General features: G+C 40.1%; 1 pseudogene; it reads left to right on the forward strand.

Moving 5' to 3' along the window:
* The first annotated feature begins 5,622 nt into the window (after positions 1-5,622).
* On the forward strand, positions 5,623-6,419 carry LOC102829702 (annotated as a pseudogene).
* The last annotated feature ends 2,641 nt before the right edge of the window (positions 6,420-9,060 follow it).

Here is a 9,060-nt window from a genome sequence, read left to right on the forward strand (position 1 = left end):
CTGAATCCAGGCACCAAAATGACACACCTAATCAGCACAGTCGGTCCCTGCTTCACACTGACATGGCTCCCAACCATGTGGCTCTGAACTCCCAGAGAACAGGGATTGTGCTGCGGGGTAGATGAGGGTGGAAGTTAGCCACACTTCTGGTCACCAGGGGAGCATGGGGGGAAAGATGAAATCATATCTTTCTAGTTGCTTGTGTGACTCTGCTCTGCCAGACCACCTTCTGTTGCTAAAGTTGCTCACAAAGATTCCAGATGCCATATCTGGCTGGCCATTCACCAGTCAGTTTCCCACTCTTGCCATCCCAGCTCAGCTTCTCCTTCTAGCAAGCACACAATCCACTTCTCTAACTGTTTTTCTGAAATTCAGGATTCCAGGATTTTCATCTGTGTCTATTTTACTTGGTCTCATGTATTTGTTGTAGAAATCCTCATGTGGCACTACAGGATAATGCACTGGACCATAAGGTCATTTTGAATCACCAGGTTGGTAGTTAAAACTCACCAGTTACTCCTTGGAAACCCTATACAGGGTCACTATGAGTTGGAACAAATTCAATAGCACTGAACAACACTGAACAACAACAATAACATCTTTGTTGTAGTGGGTCTGTGTAGTGTGCCCACCATCTTATAAGATGTCTCCAAGACCTCTTTATAAAATATCTTTTCCCAGTCCTGCATTCATTTGACTCCTTTTTTTCTTCATCTACTTCTCAAACCCCCATTTTAACTATTCATAACAACCAGTTAGTGTTTATATTAGCTAGAGACCAGAAAAAGCTGTCTAATAAAGTAACCCCCCAAAATAGAATACATTTATCTCTTGTTTAATAATTCAGAAGTAAATGGGGGACTCAGGGTGAGTCCAGAAGTGGTAAGTGATTCTAAGTAACTACTGAGGGACACAGTTTTCTTCTATCTTATTGCTCCATCATCTCCTAGGACCTTGTTGAAGCAAGTTCTCCACCGTCGCATCTATATACCAAGCCATGGGAAAGGTGAAAAAGAGGAAGTATATGGTTAACAATACTTTGAAGAAATTATGTAAAGCAAGTAATACTAATATAAATTCTATTCACTCTTCAGTGGTGAAAATTTGGTTACATGTTGCACCTAGCTAGTTTCAAGGAGGCTAGGAAAAATGACCTTGACTTGGACAGACATATATTTTTCTATGTTTTGTGTGGGGTTTATTTTAGATTTAGAAAAAAGAAGGAAGTACTTGTAGACAATTAGCTATCTGTTCACACTTTGTAATCCTTAGCTTTATATCCAGGACTTGCAACCTCAGATACTTTGAGGGGTTAGACAGTCAGGTGTCAGGTCCATGACTGAGTAAAACAATCTGAGTGTGAAACTAGGAGTGAAGTGATTGTGACAATTGAGGAGCACCATGTTAGCGTAGTGGTTACAAATCAGGCTACGAACTGCAAGGTCAGCAGTTCGAAACTACCAACTGTTCCGTGGGAGGAAGATGTTGCTTTCTGCTCCCATAAAGATTTATAGCCTCGGAAACCCTGTGCTGGTTGCTATGAGTCAGAACCGACTCCACGGCACATAACAACATGTTTTGACTAAAAGGGCCAACAGCTAGTTACTTATCTGATGTCCCTTCCTCGAAGTTTGTTTTGGTATCAGTACCCAGCCCCAGGGCATACATAATGATTGTTTCTAAGACAATTATGAAATGTTTGTTTCTAGTTTCCCCAGCCTCCCTTATGGCTAGGCATGTCCATGTGACTTATCAAATGAGAAAGTTAGGGGAAGTTTGCTGATGAGTTTCTGAGAAAGCATTTGTTTTCCTGGTAAAGAGTGTCAGTTATGGCTGAAGTTTTCCTCTAATCTTTTCTTCCCACTTTGAATTGGGTGAGATGCCTGGAACTAGGGCAGTCATCTTATGACCATGGATGTCAAGCATGAGGGAAAGCCCAAAAGAATTGTGGAAATACCGAGCCAGAGAAAGCCAGGGTCAGCAACTGCCTGTCTCCAAACATCTTGTAATGTACCAAAACCAAAACACAAAAACTCCGGTGTGTTCACCAGTACCAGTTGCCACTGAGTTAATTTTGACTCCTGGTGATTCTGTGTTTTCAAAGTAAAACTGTGCTCCACAAGGTAGTCGATGGCTGATTTTCAGAAGTAGGTCGCCAGACTTTTCTTCTGAGGTGCCTCTGAGTGAACTTGAACTATCTTTCTTTCAGTTAGCAGCTGAGTACACTGACTGTTTATATTATTCAGGGACTTCCTTGTTTGTTCAAGCAAGCTAAAATCAGCTTGTGAAAACCTTGTGACTACCTAACCTAAAGTTGTTAATTTCTGCTCTATGAGGTATTGAGGGAACGCTGCTGAGAGGAGATGATGTGTGAGAAAAATATTTGAAGAGGAGTAGATCTCCTGGGGACAAGGTGGCTGTGACCCACACTCTTTGTTATCTAGATGGATGACTTTAACAAAGAAACATTTATTCTCTCACAGTTTAGGAAGTTAGAAGTCTGAATTCAGAGTGCCGTCTGAAGGGAGAAGTTTTCTTTCTCTGTTGGCTATGGTCTCCTTGTTTCTTTAGTTTTTGCTTCATGGTTCCTTGGACATCTCCATGTAGCTTGACATCTATTTTACCCCTTCTCTGCTCTGCTCACTTGTTTAATCCCCTTTGTATCTCAAAAGATATTGACTCAAAATAACAAGATACTGAATGGCTTAAAATCAGGAAAGGTATGCACCAGGATTGTATCCTTTCACCATACTTGCTCAGTCTGTTGTTATTAGATGCCATTGAGTCGTTACCAACTCACAGTGACCCTGTGCATAACAGAATGAAGCACACACTCAGTCCTGGCGCCATCCTCACAATCATTGCTACGTTTGAGCCCATTGATGCTATCACTGTGCCAATCCATCTCATTGGGAGTCTTCCTCTTTTTCTCTGACCTTCCACTTTACCAAACATGATATCCTTCTCTAGGAACTAGTCCCTCCTGGTAATATGTCCAAGTATGAGACACCAAGTCTGGCCATCCTGGCTTCCAAGGAGCATTCTGACTGTACTTCCCCCAACACAGATTGGTTTGTTCTTTTGGCAATCCATACTACTTTTAATATTCTTCTCCAACACCATAACTCAAACGTATCAATTCTTCTACAGCCTTCCTTATTACTCTCCAACTTTCACATGCTTATGAGGTTATTGAAAATACCATGTCTTGGGTCAGGCACACCTTAGTCCTCAAACTGACATCTTTGGTCTTTAACACTTTAAAGAGGTCTTGTGCAGCAAATTTGCCTAATACAATTATGTTGTTTGGTTTCTCGACTGCTGCTTCCGTGAGCGTAGATGGTTGATCTCAGCAAAATGAAATCTTTGACAACTTTAACCCTTTCTCTATTTATATAGATGTTGTTTATTGATCCAGTGGTAAGGGGTTTTTTTCTTCTTTACATTGAGGTGCAACCCATACCAAAGGTGGTGATCTTTGATCCTCATCAGTATTTTAAGTCCTCTTCACTTTCAGCAAGCAGGATTGTATCATCTGCATATTGCACATTTTTTCCTGAAATTGGTTTAGAGAAATATAAACCTCTCTCAGAATACCCAGGTATTCTTTCTGACGTCCAAGAATAGAAAGACATTAAGCACGAATTTGAAGTATATGAAAAGAATGATTAATATGAAGCCATCTCTTTATTTACTTCAAGTTGTTCGCTTCCTCTACAAAGAATTATGTATTTTAACATTAGGAAAAAGATTTTATTGGCTTTTGAAAAAAACAATAACAACACTTAAGGGAAACATTTCCATTATAAATGAGAGAAATTGGAGGGAAAGAAGAGATAACAAGTATGAGGCAAGTCCAAAACCCAGCAGGACAATTTACATTAGCTCTCAAGGATTGGAAACGATCCTCTGTTCTCTGGAACTATCTGGGCAACAACCCTGTCCTCCAGAGTCTAGGTGATGGCCATGCTCTCTGGATTCTGGGCAGAGACTCATTGGCTTGGGAATTCACCTCTACCTTCCAAGCCCACTGGGTTAACAATTCTGCTCCCTTGGCTTTGGGCAACCCCATTGTCCTCCTCCATCTGAGTTGTGATGTCACCCTCTTAGCACTGGAAGTCCCCGTTTTTCTGCCTCTTGGGCATGTGCAGCCCTGCCCCCTCAGCTTTAGATGGTGGCCTCGTTCCCCTGGCATACCTCATGGCAGCCTTATGCTCCAGAGCCAAGTTGGCAAAGATCCAACTCCTGGAAACCTAGGAGGCTGTGGTCCCACCCTTTGAGATCTAAGAGACTTTGGCCCCACCCATTGAGATAAAAAAGGCCTCATGTCCCCTGATCTTCCAACAATTCTTCTGATCTCTGAGTTCTTCAGGGATTGTCCTTTTCTTTTCTTAGAGGACAACAGATGGAGATTCTTTGGCCTTTTTCTTGCCTGTGGAATTTCAAGAGGTAAAGAGAATACTTTTCTGTTTAAACTGATGAGTTTTCTGTGGTAGTTGGTTAAATCCATCAGTCACAGGCTCAATCTCTTTAATAAAAGATTGCTTAGCCACATCCTTGATGAAGACCTACAGCACTTGTTCTTAGTTTGGGCAACAGAGTTGCCAAATCTTTAAGTTCTGTTTTCATTTTGCACATTTTTAAATCCATCCTTTCATCTCACATTTTACTATAAACAGCAAAGAGAAACCACAGGCCCCTTTAAGTTTTTGATAAGAAATCTCCTCAGCCAAATATCCAGGGTCATCACTTTACAAGTTCTACCTTCTACAAAACATTTGAACATTATTCGGGCAAGTTCTTTGCCACTGCATAAAAAGCATCACCCTTCCTCCATTGTTCAAACACATATTCATTATTTTATTTGAAAGTCACACCAGAAACACCTTAAGATTTTTTATGGTGGTTTGGGTGAAAATTTACAGAACAAATTTATTTTCCATTTAAAATTTACACACATTTTGTTTCGTAATACTAGTTCTAATTTCTTCAATGTGACAACATTCTTCCCACTTCTTCCCAGGGTTCCCCAATTTCCATTTGTCCTTTTCTGCCCCTTTCTTCTTTCTGGTCTTTGTTTTTACATAAATGCTGCCCTCTTAGTTTTGTATGCTTGGTTATTCTGAGACGTGTGTGCCACACAATATTATTGTTAAACTTTATACCTGCCTGTTTGGTCACTAGGTAATACTGGGGGGTGAGTTTGGTTTCCGTTTTGAAGAGTGTCTAAGAGTCACAGTCTGGTTTTTTTTTTTATGATTTTGAATTGTATTCTACATTTTCCTCCCATTCTGTACCAGCCCTTCTGTGGTCCTGATCATCAGTTAGTACCATATATATTTGCTAAGATGTTTGACACTTTCTCATAGCTCTCCTCACATCCTTCTGAGTACTCACCAGAATTACCTTTGACATCCATAATTCTACCAACAGTTTCATTAGAGCAATTTGAGCTTTATTGGGCACCTGAAAAATCTTCCAGCCTCGGTCTCTCGCGGAAAGGAGTTTGTGGCGCAAGCGAAAAGTAGCTCTAGCTCTGTGGCAGCAACAGGGTTCTGAGGGTTCTGAGGTCCCTGTGGACCACGGCTACTGGGCTTTTCTCCTGAACGAGTCGCGATGATGATGTGGAATAGTGGATTTGAAAGCTCTAACAGCTCTTCCTACAGTGGCGCCGGCGGCTACTGGGGGGGTGTTGGATTGCCCGCACCCACTCAGGTGAAAAAGAAATCAAGAGCCCGAGTTCAGCACATTGTACCTGTACCATATCCCAGCTGCTTTCTGCCTCTCTGGTTGATGTGTTCAAAATTGGCAATGTTGAAATTTCACAGGTTACTATTGGGGCGATAACCAGACATGCAGAAAAGGCACCAACCAACATTGTTTACACAATAGACCACATGACAGTTGCAACTATGGATATTCGCCAGTGGGTTGACACAGATGATGCAAGTGGTGAAAACGCTGTGGTTCCTCCAGAAACATACGTGAAAGTGGGTGGCCACCTGAGGTCTTTTTAGAACAAAAAAAGTCTAGTAACCTTTAAAATCATGCCCCTGGAAGATATGAATGAGTTCACTGCACATATTTTGGAAGTAGTCAATGAGCACGTGATGCTCAGCAAATTAAACAGCCAGCCCCCAGCAAGAAGAGCATCTCTCAGCAATCCAGGGAGTGAAGCAGGAAACTTCGGTACAAATAGCTTCAATTCAGCAAATGGCCTTACTGTGACCCAAAACCAGGTGCTGAATTTGATTAAAGCTTGCCCAAGACCTGAAGGATTGAACTTTAATTATCTCAAGACTCAACTCAACTACATAAGTGTATCCTCAATCAAACTGGCTGTGGATTTTCTCAGCAACGAGGGACACATCTATTCCACTGTGGATGATGAGCATTTTAAGTCCACAGATACAGAATAACTGGATCTCATTGGGACCTAAGATACTTTCTAGCTGATCTCTTTTCACAGTCTGTTTTCTCCAGCTGTGCACATGTTTGGTCAGTTGACTTCTAGGAAGTAGGTTTCAATCATAAAAAGCCTCCATTAACATCCATTGGATACTTACTATTCTGTTTTTTGTATTTTTGTTTTTAAGTTCAAAGGAGGATAACAGAAATATAAACTAGGGTGGCATTTCTAAGAAAGGTTACAAATAAGCTAGTTAAACATCAGACTGGAGGAGGAATGCAACCAAGAGATGTAAGCAGTATTACTTAACTGAATGCTCAGGAGCGCCTATTCCCAAATGTTTTCTTGTTGAAGAAAATGAGCAGGACCAGAGCCTGTTGGCAGAGAGCTAGTCCGCAGACCTGCTGATCTCTGATTGTTTTTGTTTCCCATTTTATGTGGAGTTATTTTCAGAAATGCACATCTTTCATCCTCTTGTGATGACTGCTGTTAAAAGCATCTTGGTATGGCTGTGAGGTTCTGGAGTGATGCCCAGTGGGGCAGAGGAGAGGAAGAAATGTTACTGTACTTTGTGCTAAATAAGTACAGCCCTGTATGTTTAATAAAACAGTTCTTATTGCAAAAAAAAAAAAAATTAAAAAACTTTCAGCCTCGATCCATTACTCAATTCCCAAATCACTTCCACTTTTTGGATATCTGTTAGCACAACACCCCACTCTACAGGTTTCATATTTTGTTAGCTGTCTAGTGCTGCTATAAGAGAAATATCACAAGTGAACAGCTTTAACAAACAATTTTATTTTCTCACACTTTAGGAGGTTAGAATTGTGAATTTAGAGTGCCAACTTGAGGAAAAGGCTTTCTTTTTCAGCTCTGAAGGAGAGACCATGTGGTGCAGTGATTAGCGACAGTCCTTATAATTTTGTTGTTGTTGCTAGCTGCTATCAAGCTGGTTCTGACTCACAGTGACCTTATGAACAACAGAACAAAATACTGCTCAGTCCTGCACAATCCTTACAATCATTGTTACGCTTGAGTCCATTGTTGTTGCCACTGTGCCAATCTGTCTCATTGGGGGTTGTCCTCTTTTTTTGCTGATCCTCCACTTTACCAAGTATGATATGTCCTTCTCCAGGGACTGATCCCTTCTGATAACATGTCCAAAGTATGAGAGATGAAGTCTGGTCATCCTGGCCTCTAAAGAGCATTCTAGCTGTACTTTTTTCCAACACAGATTTGTTTTTTCTTCTGGCACTCCATGGTACTTTTAACATCCTTATCCAACTCAAATTCTTCAATGGTCTTCCTTAGTCATTGTCCAACTTTCACATGCATATGAAGCAATTGAAAATACCATGACATGGGTCAGGTGCACAATGACATCTTTGTTCTTTAACATTTTAATGAGATCTTATGCAATAGATTTGCCTATTGTAATACATCATTTGATTTCTTGACTGCTGCTTCCATAAAAGTTGGATCCAAGCAAACTGAAGTCTTTAACAATTTCAATCTTTTCTCCATTTATCTTGATGTTATTTATTGATCTAGTGGTGAAGATTTTTGTATTCTTTAAATTGAGGTGCAACCCATAGGCTGGTGACTTGGCTCTTCTTCAGTAAGTATTTCAAGTCCTCTTAACTTTCATCAAGCAAGGTTGTTTCATCTACATATTGTAGGTTGTTAATGAGTCTGCCTCCAATCCTGATGCCACATTCCTCTTCATAAAATCCAGCTTCTCAGATTATTTGCTCAGCATTCAGATTGAATAACAGTGGTGAAAGAAGACAACCATGATGCATACCTTTCCTGACTTTAAATCATTGAGTTCCCCCTTTTTCTATTATAACAGCTGATTCTTGGTCAATGAACGGTTTCCTCATAAGCACAATTAAGTGTTCCTGTATAGTTAGTCTCCAAATGTTATCAATAACTTGTCTCGACCCAGTCAAAAGCCTTTGCATAGTCAATAAAGCACAGGTAAACCTCTTTTTAGTATTTTCCTTCATCATGTCAAGTTGAGGCTTGAATTTTTTCTTCATTTCTTAAAGCTTGAGAAATACTGAGTGTGTTTTTCCCTTTTTGCTTTCTAACTTCATGCCTTTGCACATTTCATTATAATAATTGAATTTGTCTTCTTGAACTGCCCTTTGAAATTTTCTGTTCAGCTCTTTTACTGCTTCATTTCTTCCATTTGCTTTAGCATCTCTATACTGGAGAGCAAATTTCACTCTTCTGATATCTATTTTGATCTTTTCCTTCTTTTCTGTCTTATTTTGCTTTCTTCCTGTATGTTGTTCTTGATGTCATCCCTCAACCCTTCTGGTCTTCAGTCATTAGTGTCTAATGCATAATATCTGTTCTCAAAATAATCTCCAAATTCAGGTGCTATATGTTCAAGGTAATATTTTGGCTCTTGTGGACTTTTTTTAATTTTCATCAGCTTCAGCCTGAACTTGCATTTTTTGATGGTCTATTTTATAATTTACCCTTGCCTTGTTTTGGCTGATGTTATGGAGCTTTTCCAAGGTCTCTTCCCACAGATGTAGTCAATTTGCTTTTTGTGTATTTCATCTGGTGAAGCCTATGTGAAGAGTGGTCTTTTATGTTGTTAAAAAAGGTATTTGCAACAAATAAGTTATTGGTCTAGC

This window comes from Chrysochloris asiatica, unplaced genomic scaffold (assembly GCF_000296735.1).
Source record: "Chrysochloris asiatica unplaced genomic scaffold, ChrAsi1.0 scaffold00047, whole genome shotgun sequence".
In the NCBI taxonomy this organism is placed as follows: domain Eukaryota; kingdom Metazoa; phylum Chordata; class Mammalia; order Afrosoricida; family Chrysochloridae; genus Chrysochloris; species Chrysochloris asiatica.